This window comes from Mustela putorius, unplaced genomic scaffold, assembly GCF_011764305.1.
Source record: "Mustela putorius furo isolate JIRA1106 unplaced genomic scaffold, ASM1176430v1.1 tig00000127_pilon_pilon_pilon, whole genome shotgun sequence".
Taxonomy (NCBI): domain Eukaryota; kingdom Metazoa; phylum Chordata; class Mammalia; order Carnivora; family Mustelidae; genus Mustela; species Mustela putorius.
Genome location: NW_025421288.1, coordinates 9,050,000 through 9,065,709, shown reverse-complemented (window position 1 = coordinate 9,065,709; position 15,710 = coordinate 9,050,000).

Here is a 15,710-nt window from a genome sequence, read left to right as displayed (position 1 = left end):
CCCAGTACTTCATTCTTTTTTTTTTTTTTTTAAAGATTGTATTTATTTATTTGACAGAGAGAAAGAGATCACAAGTAGGCAGAGAGACAGGCAGACAGAGAGAGGAGGGAGCAGGCTCCCAGAGGAGCAGAGAGCCTGATGCGGGGCTTGATCCCAGGACCCTGGGATCATGACCTGAGCAGAAGACAGAGGCTTTAACCCACTGAGCCACCCAGGTGCCCCACTTCATTCTTTTTTTAAGGCTGAACAATTTTACATTGTGTGGACTTACCCCACTTTATTTATCTGTTCATCAGTGACGGACTTTTAGGTTCTTTCCACCTTTTGGCTATCATGAATAGTGCTTCTGTGAACATTCATATACAAATTTTTGTTTGAACGCTTTCACTTCTGAGGATATGCCTAGGAGTGGAATTGTCACATGATGTGCTACTACCATATTTAATTATTGAGCAATTGCCAAACTGTTTTCCAAAGTGGCCGCTTCATTCTGTATTCCCACCAGTATTATAGGAGGGTTCTAATTTCTCTATATCCCCACCAACACTTGGCTCTTTTCTGCTTTTGTGATTATAGCCATTCTCATGGGTATGAAGTAGTTCATTATGGTTTTGGTTTTTACTTACCTAATGACATTGAGTCTCATTTCATGTGTTGTTTGGCCATTTGTATGTATTCTTTGGAGAAATGTCTATTCAACACATTTGTCTATTTTTAAAAATTTTTTTAAATTAAGATTTAATTAATTTATTTGACAGACAGAGATTACAAGTAGGCAGAGAGGCAGGCAGAGAGAGAGGAGGAAGCAGGCTCCCCACTGAGCAGAGAGCCCAATGTGGGGCTCGATCCCAGCACTCTGAGATCATGACCTGAGCCGGAGGCAGAGGCTTTAACCCACTGAGCCACCCAGGTGCCCCCCTATGTCTATTTTTTAAAAAGATTTTATTTTACTGTTTTAATTTATTTTTTATTTTATTTATATTTTAAAGCCCAGCACCATACTGTTTTGGTAATGATCATTTTATATTAAGTTTTGAAATCAGAAAGTATGAGTTCTACAACTTTGTTCTTTTTCCATATTGATTTGGTTATTTGGAGCCCCTTGAGATGCCACATGAATTTTAGGGTACATGTTAGACTCCTGATGTTGAGTGTGACCCACTTCCCTTCTGTTTTGCTGCAGTCACAGTAGGTATGTCAGCAGGTGTCCTGGGAGTGGCCCAGCTGCCGTAGCCCTCACCAGGAACCAGAAGGAAGCAGGCAAAGCAGTAGGTCCAAGGAATTGTCCTGGGAACAACCATTTACTGTGGAGAAATCTTGCTTAGCCAGCTGGTGTGGAATTCAGTTTATTGATTTCACTCTGTTTTGTGGTCACTTAGGCTTATTTTAAGGGAGCTATATAAAAGCACAGAAAGATTTTATTTAGGGAAATGCAATGTAATGTAATGTGGATTCTACATTAGTTGGGTTCTGTTATGAACTGAATGTGTCCCCCTCCAGAAATTCATGTTGAAGCCCTAACTCCCAACCTAAGGGACTTGGGCTTGATGCCTTTGAGAGGAAATTAGGATTAGATGAGGTGAGGATGGGGGGGCGCCTGGGTGGCTCAGTGGGTTAATCCTCTGCTTTCTCCTCTTGCTCAGCAGGGAGACTGCTTCCCCACTCTCTCTGCCTGCCTCTCTGGCTACTTGTGATCACTCTCTGTCAAATAAATAAATAAAACCTTAAAAAAAAAAAAGATGAAGTGAGGATGGGACCCCCATGATGGGATCTTGTCCTTTAAGAAGAATAAGAAAAACAAGAATTCTCTTCCCCCCACCTATTTGCAAAAACACAGTGAGAAGGCAGCTGTCTGCAAACCAGGAAAAGGGTCTTCACCCAGGAACTATATCAGCTGATACCTTGATCTTGGATTTCCAGCCTCCAGAACAGTGAGAAGATAAATTTCTGTTGTTTAAGCCTCCCAGTCTGTGGCATTTTTGTATGGCAGCTCTAGCTGACTAAGATACCCATGATTTCCGGGGCAATAATTCTAATATTTTTCCTTTTAGGATGAGATTTTCATTTAATTTAACTTTAAAAATTGATTACATATGATGTGAAGCATATTTTCATGTGTTTATTTGCCATATATACATCTTCTTTGGTGTCTGTTTAAGTATTTGGCCCTACTATGGACTGGATGTTTGTGTCCCCTCAAAATTCATATGTTGAAATCCTAATCCCTAATGTGATGGTATCAGAAGGTGGGGCCTTTGGGATATGCTTAAGTCATAAGAACAGAGTCCTCCTGAATGGGATTAGTACCTTCATAAAAGAGACCTGAGAGCCTCCTAACCCCTTCCACCACATGAGGTTACAGTGAGATGTCTCATAATGCTGGGAATCAAACCCTTACCAGAACCTGACCATGCTTGCACCTTGACCTTAGACATCCAGTCTCCAGAACTGTTGAGAAATAAATTTCTGTTGTTTATAAACCACCTAATCTATTGTATTCCGTTATAGCAGACCAAATGGACTAAGACCCATATTTTAATCAGGTTGTTCTCTTATTGTTGAATTTTAAGAGTTATTTGTCTATGTTGGGTAACAGTCCAAAATATTTTGCAAATATTTTTTCACAGTTTGTGGCTTGTCTTTTCATTCTCTTGAGAGTTCTTTCACAGAGAAGAAATTTTTAGCTTTTAAAAAAGATTTTCTTTTATTTTTTAAAGTAACCTCTACACCCAGTGAGAACATTTTAATTTTAATGATGTCCAGCTTTTCAATTCTTTCTTTCATGATTTGTGCCTTTGATGATATATCTAAAAAGTCATTGCCAAACCAAAGGCCATCTAGATTTTCTCCTATGTTATCTTCTAGGAGTTGTATAGTTTTGCATTTTAAGGTCTGTGGTCTGTGATCCATTCTGAGTTAATTTTTGTGAAGAGCAGAAGGTCTGTGTCTAGATTTATTTTTTGTTATGTGGATGTCCTGTTGTTCCAGCACCATTTATTGATAAGACTATCTTCTATCCATTGTATTGTCTTTGCATCTTTGTCAAAGATGAATTGATTATATTTATGTGGGTCTTTTCTGGACTCTCTATTTCAATATATAGAATATATTATATATATTCATATATATTTCAATATATTCTATATATATTTCAATATATTCTATATATATTGAATATATATTCAATATATATTATTAAAATATATTGAATATATATTGAAATATATATTCTGTATATTCAATATATATTCAATATATATAGAATATATTGAAATAGAGAGAGTAGAATATATAGAATATATATCAATAGAATATATTGATATGTTGATATATATTCTATATCAATAGAATATATTGATCTAATTGTCTACTTTTCCACCAAAACTACACTGTCTTGATTAGTGTGTAGTAAGTCTTTTTTTTAATTTTTTACTTTTTAAAAAGATTTTATTTATTTATTTGTCAGAGAGAGAGAGCACAAGCAGAGGGAACAGCAGGCAGAGGGAGAGGCAGGCTCCCTGCTCAGCAAGGAGCCTGATGTGGGATTCGAACATGAACTGAGCCAAAGGCAGACACTTAACCAACTGAGCCACCCAGGCATCCTAGTGTGTAGTAAGTCTTGAAGTTGGGGAGTGTCAGTCCTCTAACTTCGTTCTCCTTCAATATTATATTGGCTATTCTGGGTATACTGCCTCCCCATATAAACTTTAGAATTAGTTTGCTGGTATGCATAAAGTAACTTGCTGAGATTTTGATTACGATAGCGTTGAATCTATACATCAAGTTGGGTAAAAACTACATCTTGAAAATATTAATTCTTCCTATCCATGAACATGGACTACCTTTCCATTTATTTCTTTGATATCTTCCATCAGTTTATAGTTCTCCTCCTACAGATTTTTCATTATGTTATTGTGGTAAAACACATATAACTTAAAATTTACCTATCATCTTTATCATCTTTTTTTTTAAAGATTTTATTTATTTATTTGAAAGATGGAGATCACAAGGAGGCAGAGAGGCAGGCAGAGAGAGAGGAGGAAGCAGGCTCCCTGCCGAGCAGAGAGCCCGATGCAGGGCTCGATGCCAGGACTCTGGGATCACGACCCAAGCTGAAGGCAGAGGCCTTAACCCACTGAGCCACCCAAGTGCCCCTATCATCTTATTTTTTAAAAAAGACTTTGTTTATTTGACACAGAGAGAGAGAGACACCGAGAGAGGGAACACAAGCAGGGGAAGTTGGAGAGGGAGAAGTAAGCTTCCCACTGAGCAGGGAGCCCCTTGTGGGGCTCGATCCCAGGACCCTGGGATCATGACCTGAGCTGAAGGCAGATGCTTAACAACTAAGCCACCAGGCATCCCTCTTTTTTCTTTTTTAAAAGACTTTATTTATTTATTTTAGAGAGAGAGAATATGAGAGAGAGAGAGAAAGAGAGAGAGAGCGAGCATGTGAGAGGAGGAAGGTCAGTGGGAGAAGCAGAACTAAGCAGGGAGCCCAATGCAGGACTCAATTCCAGGACAACAGGATCATGACCTGAGCCAAAGGCATTTGCTTAACTAATTGAGCCACCCAGGCACCCCATCTTATTTTTTTCATCTTAAATATTCTACATGTAAAGTTCAGTGATATTAAATACATTCTTCATAATGTCATGTAACTATCAACACCATGCATTGCTATAGCCCTTTTCACCTTATAAAACTGAAACTCCATACCTATTAAACAATAACTCTTTATTTCCCCATCCCCCTAGTCCTTGGAAACCACCATTCTACTTTGTCTCTTATAGATTTTTGTTTGAGGAAGTCTTTATTTCTCCTTCACTTTTTTTTTTAAGATTTTATTTATTTATTTGACAGACAAAGATCACGAGTAGGCAGAGAGGCAGGCAGAGAGAGAGAAAGAAGCGGGCTCCCTGCCAAGCAGAGAGCCCAATGCGGGGCTCAATCCCAGGACCCTGGGACTATGACCTGAGCTGAAGACAGAGGCTTTAACCCACTGAGCCACCCAGGTGCCCCTCTCCTTCACTTTTGAAGGATAATTTCACAGGGTACAAAATACTAGGTTGGTTGGTTTTTTTCTGTCAATGCTTTAAATATCTCATTCTACTTTCTTCTCTTGCTTGTATGGTTTCTGAGCAGTTGGATGTGATTCTTACCTTTGTTCCTTTAGAAGTAAGGAGTTTTTTCCCCCTCCTCCAGGTATTTCAGAATTTTTAACTTATTTTGATTTTCTGTAGCATAAAGGTGATATGCCAGGTTATAGGTTTTTGTTTTTGCATTTATCCTGCTAGGTGTTCTCTGAACTTCATGGATCTGTGATTTGGCATCTGATATTAATTTGGTGAAATTCTCATATTTCTTCTGTTCCTGTCTCTCTTCTCCTTCCATTTTCCCATTATGAGTATGCTTCACATTTTATAGCTGTCCAAAGGATTTTAGATGATTTGTTTTGTCATTTTCCATCTTGGTTCTCTTTGCTTTTCTATTTTGGAGGTTTCTCTTGATGTGTCCTGAAGCCCAGAGATTTTTTTCCTCAGTTGTTTCAAGTCCACAGATAAACCTACCAAAGGTGTTCTTCATTTCTGCTACAGGGTTTTTGAGCTCTAGCATTTCTTTCAGTTCTTCCATAGGATTTCCATCTCTGTTCAGATCGCCCATCTGTTCTTTCATTCTGCCTTCTCTATCCATTAGAGCCCTTAGTGGATATAATTTTAGCATATTAATCATAGTTGTTTTAAATTTCTGGTCTGAGGGTGCCTGGATGACTCAGTTAAGCATCTGACTCTTGATTTCAGCTCAGGTCATGATCTCAGGGTTGTGGGATTAAACTCCATGCCAGGTTCCCAGCTCAGCAAAGAGTCTGCTTCTCCCTCTCCCTCTGCCCATCTCCCCCCACCCCCACTCATTCCCTCTCTCTCTTAAATAAAATACTACACTCTTTAAAAATATATAAATAAGTTCCTGGTTTGAAAATTCCAACATCCCTGCTAAGTCTGCTTCTGGTGCTTGCTCTGTCTCTTCAAACCATGTTTTTGTTTTTTTGGCTTTTAGTGTGTCTTGTAAATTTTTTTTTTTAGATTTTATTTATTTGAAAGAGAGAGAAAGGGAGAGACAGAGCACAGGTGGAGGAAAGAGGCAGAGCGACAGGGAGAAGCAGACTCCCTGCTGAGCAGGGAGCCCGTCACAGGGCTGGATCTCAGGACCCCAGGATCATGTATTGAGCCAAAGGCAGACACCTAACAGACTGAGTCACCCTGTCTTATAATTTTTTCCTAACAATGAGACATGAGGTACTGGGTATAAGGAACTGCTGTAGATTAGCCTGTAGTAATGCGGAGGTAGGGTAGGGAGGAAGAGGCATGCTATAGTCTCATGATTAGGTCACAGTCTTTTAGTTACCCTTTACCTCTAGACTGTAAACTTCACATATGCTTCTTGAGCCATTGCTGTTGTTTCCTCCTCCCTTAGGCAGGATAGCATGGCTAGAGCTCTCTGAAGTTGGGTATTTTCCTTCCCCCAGGTCAGTTAGGCTCTGAAAACCCCCCAGAAAGTTAGGCTCTAGTTAAATAGCTTTGTTGTTGTTGTTTTTCACTTTGTTTGCTTTTTTAAGTAGACTTCAGGCCCCATATGGGGCTTGAACTCATGATCCCAAGATCAAGAATCACATGCTCTACCACATGAGCCAGAGGTGCCTCTGAACAGTTTTACTTGAAGGCAGATCTTGTTAAGAAGGACAGAATACTTGGCATATTTCCTTCTCTTTTTCTTTTTAAAACAATTTTATTTATTTATTTCACATAGAGAGACACAGCAAGAGCAGGAACACAAGCAGGGGGAATGGGAAAGGGTGAAGCAGGCTTCCTGCTGAGCAGGGAGCCTGATGTGGGGCCCGATCTCAGGACCCTGGAATCATGACCCGAGCTGAAGGCAGATGCTTAACAACTGAGCCACCCAGGAGCCCTTACTTGGCATACTTCAAAATGGTTACTTTTCCCCTCTCCCTGCCAGAAGCATGAGGGGATTTTTCTCTGATACTCACTGCGAAAACCAGGTCACGTTCCTAGAGATAAAACTTACAAAAGTGTAGGGTCCCTTTATGACTGAGTCCACCCAGCAATTTTATCTCTCAGAGCTGTCCACGCTGAGCCTCCAGCATTTTGTCCCTTATAGTCCAGTTTTCTCTACCCCAGCACTGCTTCCCATGGAGCTTTCAGCTTTGGGTTTCTGCTCTGGGAGGTTGTGATTCTCTGTTTGTACCTGTTTCTCCAGTTTCTCCAGCAAACTGCTGCCCTCACTTCTGGGACTCCCTGCCCATGTCCCTATCACTCTGAGACCTTCTATCTCTTGCTGTGACCTCACTTCTCTTACAAATCTAAGAATTGTTGATTTTTCAGGTGGTTTACTTTTTTACTTGTTATGACAGAGAGGTAACGTCCAAGTTTTGTACATACTGGACCCCAAGAACCATTGTCTTTTATACAGATGATTTTATCTCCCACCAGAGAATGTCCTACCTGTACTCTTTAAGGCTCATGCACCAAAACACTGATCACATCCATTCAGTAACTGGTGGAGTTGGAATGGGGATGAGACCCAGTTTTACAAAGACTCTGTCTACTGTTGATTCATCCTCATTCTCCAGGCATGGTCCTTCCTCAGGTCTGGAAGCTCTCCATCTCAGCCTATGGGCTGCGGGAGATTTTATTCTGAGTATTGGAAGTTTTGAGCTTAACTCTCCTGCCTCTTGCCCCACACATCCTGAAAATCTGGCAAATATCCTTTCTTTCCAGTAGACTCTCTTTCTCGAATTGGATCTGGTCTTCTCACTGCTATGAGACTGTGGAGGATTTCGCTCTTTTGTTTAGGAGCATGTAGAAGCCTGCAGCTTCTCAGAGCCATCCAAAGCTCCACTGGTTTCTCTTTCTCCCTGTAGAGTCCCTTTGCCTGAGCTAAACTTTTGTGCCCAGAATTGACAATTGCCCCAGAAAAGAAGACCTGGGCAGTGATCCTCAGTTCATCCAGGGAGGAAAACCTCTTCACTCTCTGAAATTTTAGTTCATCTCAATCATTCAGAGCACTGCATTTATAGCTCTCTGCTGTCTTTAAAAAGACGATTTTTGCAATCTTTGTTTTTTTTCTTTTCCTTTTAATTCTTGCAGTGGGAGCACTGACATGCTGAAAACTCTATATCTTCGTTGGAAAAAGAGCTTTTTTTAAAAAAAAATTTTTTTAATTTAAATTCTAGTTGGTTAACATAGAGTACAATATTGATTGTAGGAGTAGAATTCAGTGATTCATCAATTTCAGACAATACCCAGTGCTCCTCCCAGGAGGTGCCCTCCTTAATGCCCATCACCCATCTAGCCTATCTCCTACCCACCTCTCTCCATCAACTCTCAGTTTGTTCTCTATCATTAAGAGATTCTCATGGTTTATTTCCCCCTCTCTTTTTCCCCCCTCTTCCCATATGTTCATCTGTTTTGTTTCTTAAATCCCACATGAGTGAAATCATATGATATTTGTCTTTCTCTGACTGACTTATTTCACTTAGCATAATACACTCTAGCTCCATCCATGTTGTTGCAAGTGGCAAGATTTCATTCTTTTTGATGGCTAAGTAATATTCCATTATACATTGCCATATATAAACATAAAAATTAAAAAAAAATACATACAAAACACACACACACACACACAATCTTGGGATTGAGCCCCCTGTTATGCTCCATGATCGCCAGGGAGTCTGCTTGGGATTCTCTCTCTCCATCTCCCTTTGCCTCTCCCCACACTCACACACTCTTTCTCAAATAAAAATAAATAAATAAAGTCTTAAAGAAAAAGAACTTTGGGTTTTAAAGGGCTACTAAAGAATAATCAGACTGCTAACTCATTCATTCACATGTTTATTGAATCCTTACCTCATGCCAGGCTGGGTTCTAGGCATGAGGAATTTAATTACCATCTAGAAAAGGAGAATTGCTAGTTTAAACTTCCAGCTCAGACCTGTAGAGACAACAGCCTACTTGACATCAGTAGGTATCTCAAACTCAACAATGTACAAAACTGAACCAGGGGTCTTCATCTAATCAGGAGTCTCTTGGAGGCAAGTGGCAGAATTCCAAGTCAAACTGGTTCAAGCCATAAAGGAAAGTTATTGGCTCAGTTAAGTGAAAAGTTCAGGGTGACTTCAGGCCCTGGCTGATTTTAGGGGCTCACATGATACTGACAAGACTCAGTATCCATGCTTCTACCTCTTACTTCTGCTGGCTTCACTTTCAGGCCTATATGCCTCACACGGTTAGCAGGAGCCCTAGGCTTACATTCTTCCAGCTCAGCAACACAGAGATCTCTCTTCCCGATAATTCCATCACTAGCCCCATGCTTGACGCTTGCTGACTTTGCTTGGGTTTTGTGTCCAGCTGTGAACCCAGCATTGTAATATGAAGGAATATTCAGATGGGCCAGATCTGGGTCTTGGGCACTCTCCTGCAGCTGATGTTATGTTCTGCTCGCTTTCCAACCTGGTGGAAAATAAGAGCCTCTTTTTTTTTTTTTTTAGATTTTATTTATTTATTTGACAGAGATCACAAGTAGGCAGAGAAGCAGGCAGAGAGAGAGGAGGAAGCCGGCTCCTTGCTGAGCAGAGAGTCCGATATGGGGCTCGATCCCAGGACCCTGGGATCATGTCCTGAGCTGAAGGCAGAGGCTTAACCCACTGAGCCACCCAGGCACCCCAAAATAAGAGCCTCTTTGCTGAGAGCTCCATCAATTGTCAATGGGGGGAGCCATCATCAGCCTGGCTTAGGACTCATGACCTTTCCCAAACCAACCTGTGTCCTCTTAGTAGGCCTGGGTCTAGAGCTGCCAGATGTAGTAAACAGAAATACAAGACATTCAGTTACATTTTAATTTCAGATAAACAATGAACAAAGTCTGAAGATCAGTATGTCCTAAGCTTCCTCTACTTTATTTGGCAACCATATCGGACTTACACCAACTCTTCAATGAGGGGGATGAGACCAGTCACACCCAAACCACTTGGTTGGAGTGTGAGAAGAGGAAGAATTTCAAAAGGGAAAATGGCAGTGCTGTTTCCAGAAAGAAGCATGGATGTAGGTTGCATAAATGATATTTGTCCTTGCTCTTCGTGCACATCTAGCTCATAGCAACCCGTTAGCCCTTCCTTAGCTCCTTTACCCCTGGAACCTCCCTCTCCATCTCCTGTTTGTCCCCCTGTTTTGTCGAACTCCCTCCTGCAGGAACTCTGGAATCTGCCTCCTTTCTGCATTTCCCACCACTGTGGCTATATTCCTAGTGGCTCCTCATTTCTGTCCTGGACCAAGTCCATAGACTTCTATCCAGTCTTCCTGCCTCTACTCTTTTTCTCCTGTAATATATTTCCACAGTTATCTTTGCAAATTATAAATCTGATAATCACACACACACACACACACACAGTGTTTACAAACCCTTCAGTTTCCTCCCCTTACACTTAGAAAAAAGAGCAAACTCCTTAACAGAGCCTTTAAAATCCTGCATGCTTGGCCCTACCTCACACCATACCTCATCCATGCTACTTTACTTTTGTTTTGTTTTTAAAGATTTTATTTTGAAGTAATCTCTCCACCTAATGTGGGACTCAAACACAACTTTGACATCAAGAGTTGCATGATCTACTGACTGAACCACCCAGGCACCCTCAGTACTTCCTTCCTTTTTTTTTTTTTTTTTTTAAGATTTTATTTATTTATTTGACAGAGAGAGAGGTCACAAGTAGGCGTCGAGGCAGGCAGAGAGAGGAGGAAGCAGGCTCCCTGCTGAGCAGAGATCCCGATGCAAGGCTCGATCTCATGACCCTGAGATCATGACATGAGCTGAAGGCAGAAGCTTAACCCACCTAGCCACCCAGGCACCCCAGTACTTCCTTCTTAATAGGAGTCTGTTCCCTTTGCACGTGTTAGAATGCCTGGAATGATCGTCCCCACTTGCACTTACCTGAGCCCCTCCTGCCCTGCTTTAGATCTCCGCATTACTCTGACTTTCTCAGGTGACTCTTTTTCTGATCACCTAAACTCATTGCTAGACCCAGTTTTTCAGAGCTCAGCAAATTTCTCCTTGAGTACAATCCACAGAGACCTTCCCTACTGCTCCCAAGACCTTGGAAGTGTCCATAGGCATCTCTTCTATGCCTCCCCTGGAATCCTGTCAGAACTGCCCTCAACTCCTGAGATCTTTCCTTTCTGGAACAATCTTGCTACTCTGCTTCTATTAACCCAAGCCTTCAAACCCAGTGGCCTGCTAGTTCTCCCACAGCAGCAAGAACAAAAACAATACACCCTCTCCCCCTGAAAAAATGTTTTTAAAACCAGTTTGAGATGGGTTTTCTGTCATTTACCACAAAAGTGTTCTGACTCAAACTAACAGTTAGGATTAATGAGGCATTAAGCAACCACTGGAATGCTCTGTGTTGGGTGACAGGTTATAGAAAAGGGACAGAGGAATCCCACACGGCCAGTTTTGACACATTTAAAGATGGACAGGAATGAAAGACTTGCTAGTTAATCTCTCCTTGCTCTTCTACATTTCTGCTTATGGCCAAATCAAGGAGTTGGACTGTTGTGGAATTTGTCCTAAGTAGTCTGGAGAAGCAGTGGGAAGACTAAAATCCTCAAATGTTTATGCCAGATCAGGAAGAGTAGGACACTGGAGCCATTTTGGAGACATCCCTGCAACCAGGAGCAGGGGACTCAGCAGCAGGCCAGCATCTGAGGCCGGTTCTGAGAACCTTCAGTGAATTAATCATGGCGGCCATTAGATGGAAGTGGCTCTATGGGCAGGACGCCTGCCTGAGCAAACCTAAACCTGAGACTGTAAGTCCCTCAAGGTTATGAAAGCAAAACCTAAGAACCACCACTCATAATAGCCAAAAGAATGGAAGCAATAGTTGATCAATAATTTCTTTTTTTTTTTTTTAAAGATTTTATTTATTTATTTGACAGAGATCACAAGTAGGCAGAGAGGCAGGCAGAGAGAGAGAGGAAGGGAAGCAGGCCCCCTGCTGAGCAGAGAGCCCGATGTGGGACTCGATCCCAGGACCCTGAGATCATGACCTGAGCCGAAGGCAGCGGCTTAACCCACTGAGCCACCCAGGCACCCTGATCAATAATTTCTTCACTTTGCTTCCACCTTTTCCCCATAAATAAAGTTTCTCTACGCTCCCCCTGATGGAGTGCTTCTAACTCATGTGGAGAACAAAGCTAAGAGAAATACAGAAAAAAATTAAACTTCCTTACAACTGACAGCCAGTTGGCAAGTACCTGGGGCAGGCAAAGTGACCTAGTGACTTTCCTCCATGAACTCAACTGCTTCCACGTTAACACTTGGCTGAAGCCGAAAAGCAACCTTAGCCCGACCTCCAGGATCCTTGAAGCTTCCTTTAACATATGAAAATCCCTTTGGAAAAGTCCTTCATCTCTACATGCCATGCCCCCCCCCCCCAAGATACATGTTAGCAATCATCCTCCAAGCATGTGGGCCACTGATCTCCATCTGAAGTGTCTCATGACTAAGGTTTTATTAGACAGTAGTAAATGACCCCTCAAGGTCCTACACACCTTAGAGATTTACACTCTCCCTAAACCCCTCCCAACTTGCAAGCCACTCCTCACAACCCCGCAGCAGTTCTTCCTCCCACAGGTCCTGTCCCTATGGTTTAATAAAATCACCCCCCCCCTTTTTTTCTGGCATTGAAGACATCTCAAGAATTCTTGCTCAACCATTTGCTCCCCGACTCCAGTGTTTCACATCATTACCACCTTAACTTCGGCACTACCCAATTCAAACTGATTTTTGCTCAAATGAACACCTAAAATTGTAATATGCCTCAGTTTATGGGTTCATAGTTCTGGTCAGCAGGGGGAGAGGAAGAAGACCCCCAAAGGCCCGGGAGCAGCAAGCAGCCAGCCGCCAGCTCTCACAGGGCCATGGAGCTCTTTGCTTTCTCACTGCCCCTGAAGTTGGTGGGTCCCTCTCTGATTCCACCTCCTTCGGTTTTTGCATTTAAAAGACCTCTCTGAATTTCCTCATGTTTCTTTCTCCAGACTGGGTCCAGGATCAGCTCATGTAAAAACACCTGGACTGAGTCCAGGATCAGATGAGGTCCAGCTTAGAAACTGGACTGAGCCCAAGGTCAGACAGGGTCTGACTTAAGTTGGACCGGGTCCAGGACAAAGCCTCGGGTAACAAGGGGAAAAAAAAAAAAAAGAAAGAAAAAAATACATTCCTCTGAATCCAAACAATCTGGGGCCTCCTCCATCTAGGACCCCAGCTACCTATAAGTATAAAAATGATGGTCACAGAACCTGCATTTTTTGAACCAGCGGGCTAACCTTACTAAAGATAATCTGAAAATTCCTCCAGAAAGAAAGTATCCCAAATTTTTCCAAAACAACAGAATGCGTTTTTTATTGATATGAGGAAGCTTCTAAGAAACTAGGTGAATAAGGGCTCCTGGGTGGCTCAGTCGGTTAAGCGGCTGCTTTCAGCTCAGGTCATGATCTCAGGGTCCTGAGATCGAGCCTCGCATCGGGCTCTCTGCTCAGTGGGGAGTTTTCTTGTCCACCCCCCTCTATCTCTTCCCTCCCTATGCTCACACCCTCTCTCTCTCTCTCAAATAAATAAATAAAATCTTTTTTAAAAAGCTAAGTGAATAAAAAATTGGCTCTTTAAAAGATTCTTTACAAAAGGCAAATGAAAACCTTACGCAACAAGTTGATAGTCAATCTATAAGGCACACTGACTAACTTGTCTGATTGCCCTTTCTCTTTACCCCCTCTCTAAATATTCTGAACCTATGAATCCCTTTACTCAATTGCCTTTTCTCTCAGAAGATACCTAGAGTACTTTTTATACATCTTTTTAAAGATTTTATGTATTTATTTGATTGAGATAGACAGAAAGCTTGTGCAAGAGAGAGCACAAGCCGGGGGAAGTGTAGAGGGAGAGGGAAAAGCAGACTCCCCACTGAGCAGGGAGCCCGATGTGGCTGGACCCTGAGACCATGACCTGAGCCAAAGGCAGATGCTTAACTGACTGAACCACCCCAGTGCCCCTATCTATTTATTTTGGAAGTAAACTCTACCCTCAATATGGGGTTCAAACTCATGACCCCAAGATCATGACCCTATATGACTACCAGCTGAGTTAGCCTGGTGCCCCAGGAATTTAGAATTTAATTGGAACTTATGTCTGGTGCTCCCAGATCTCTTCCAATTTATTAATATGACATTAGGACCCAGTATCACCCAAAAATGGATGGCTGAAGCCAAATGGGAAGATACTGAGAGCAATATTAAAGACCCATGTACTACTTGCTCTGCCAGGGATGGGCCAAAATGTACTAGAAAAATAGCCCAAGACCTAGCTGAGAGGACTTCCTCAAAACACTGACTGGTCTATCATCCCATCTTGCAAACAAAGGAAATCTGAGCCAGTCTCACACTATAAGACAAGATTGGAAACACTTTTGGCGAAATGCTCTTGGCTTTATGACACCCAGGCACAGAAAAGTGTCCTGACTTCCTTATTCGTTAGAAGGCCCAGGTCCAAACTAGGTAGCCTGACAAAGGAACAGAAGCTAGGCTGGAAAGCCATCCCCCTTGCTGAGCATTTTGAAAAAAAAAACACAAAGCCAGGTACAATGCAAAAGCCAATACACTTATGACACAGAGGACATACAACAGCTCCAGGGTCAGAGAGGACCTCCACGCACACATGGCAAGACAGAAACCTAGAACTCCTCCAGACAGGAATACTGCACCCCGGAATGCTGGCCTGTGTTGTAAACGACCAGGGGCATGGGAACCAAAGGAACGCCCCCTGCTAAACCCATCTTTCCTTTCCTTTCTTTCTTTTTCTTTTTAAAGATCTTTAGGGTGGAGGAGTAGGAGACTGTGATATCTCTCATTAGGTCTCAGGAGTTTAGCTAGATAGTTATCAAACTATTTCGAACACCTACAAACATCTACAAAAAGATAGAAGAGAAGAAGAGTTGCAATTCTAGGAACAGAAAATCGACCACTTTCCTGAAGGTATGATGAGCAGAGAAGTGAATCCAAAGCGACAGGAAGATAGACCGTGGTGGGGGGGGAGGGGCCGGCTCCCAGCAAGCGGTGGGGCAGCGGAGCACAGAATCCAGACTTTTAGAAGTCTTTTCCACTCAGAGACATCACTCCAGAGGCTAAGCAGGAGGTGGAGCCCTCGCAGGGACAGTGTGGTCTCAGGGTCGCAGGGTCACAGAAGGATAGGGGGTGTTTGAGTGTGGCAGAGCTCACAGGTATTGGAGCAGGGAAGCTGCTGCAGAAACGAGGCTGAGGAGTGCGCTCTCAGCTCAGGGTTACCTTAGGCCATGATCCGTGGCACAGTCAGACCACTATTCTTCAAGCAGGGACCCTAGAAGTGGCAGATCTGGGGAGACTCACCTTCAGGGAGAGTGGTGCGGGAGTGCGTGGCAGGAATCTGCTGGGTTTGGAGACTCCAAACAGGGCCGTGTGCCAGAGACAGAAATGCTTGGTCATAGGCGGGTGAGCTTGGAGTGTGGCCGGAGACCAGGGACGTGGGAGGGATTGAGCGCTTTTCTCCAAGGGCCCACTGAGGCGTGGGGCCCGAGCTCTCGGCTCCTCTGGGCTGGAGATTGGGAGGCGGCCATT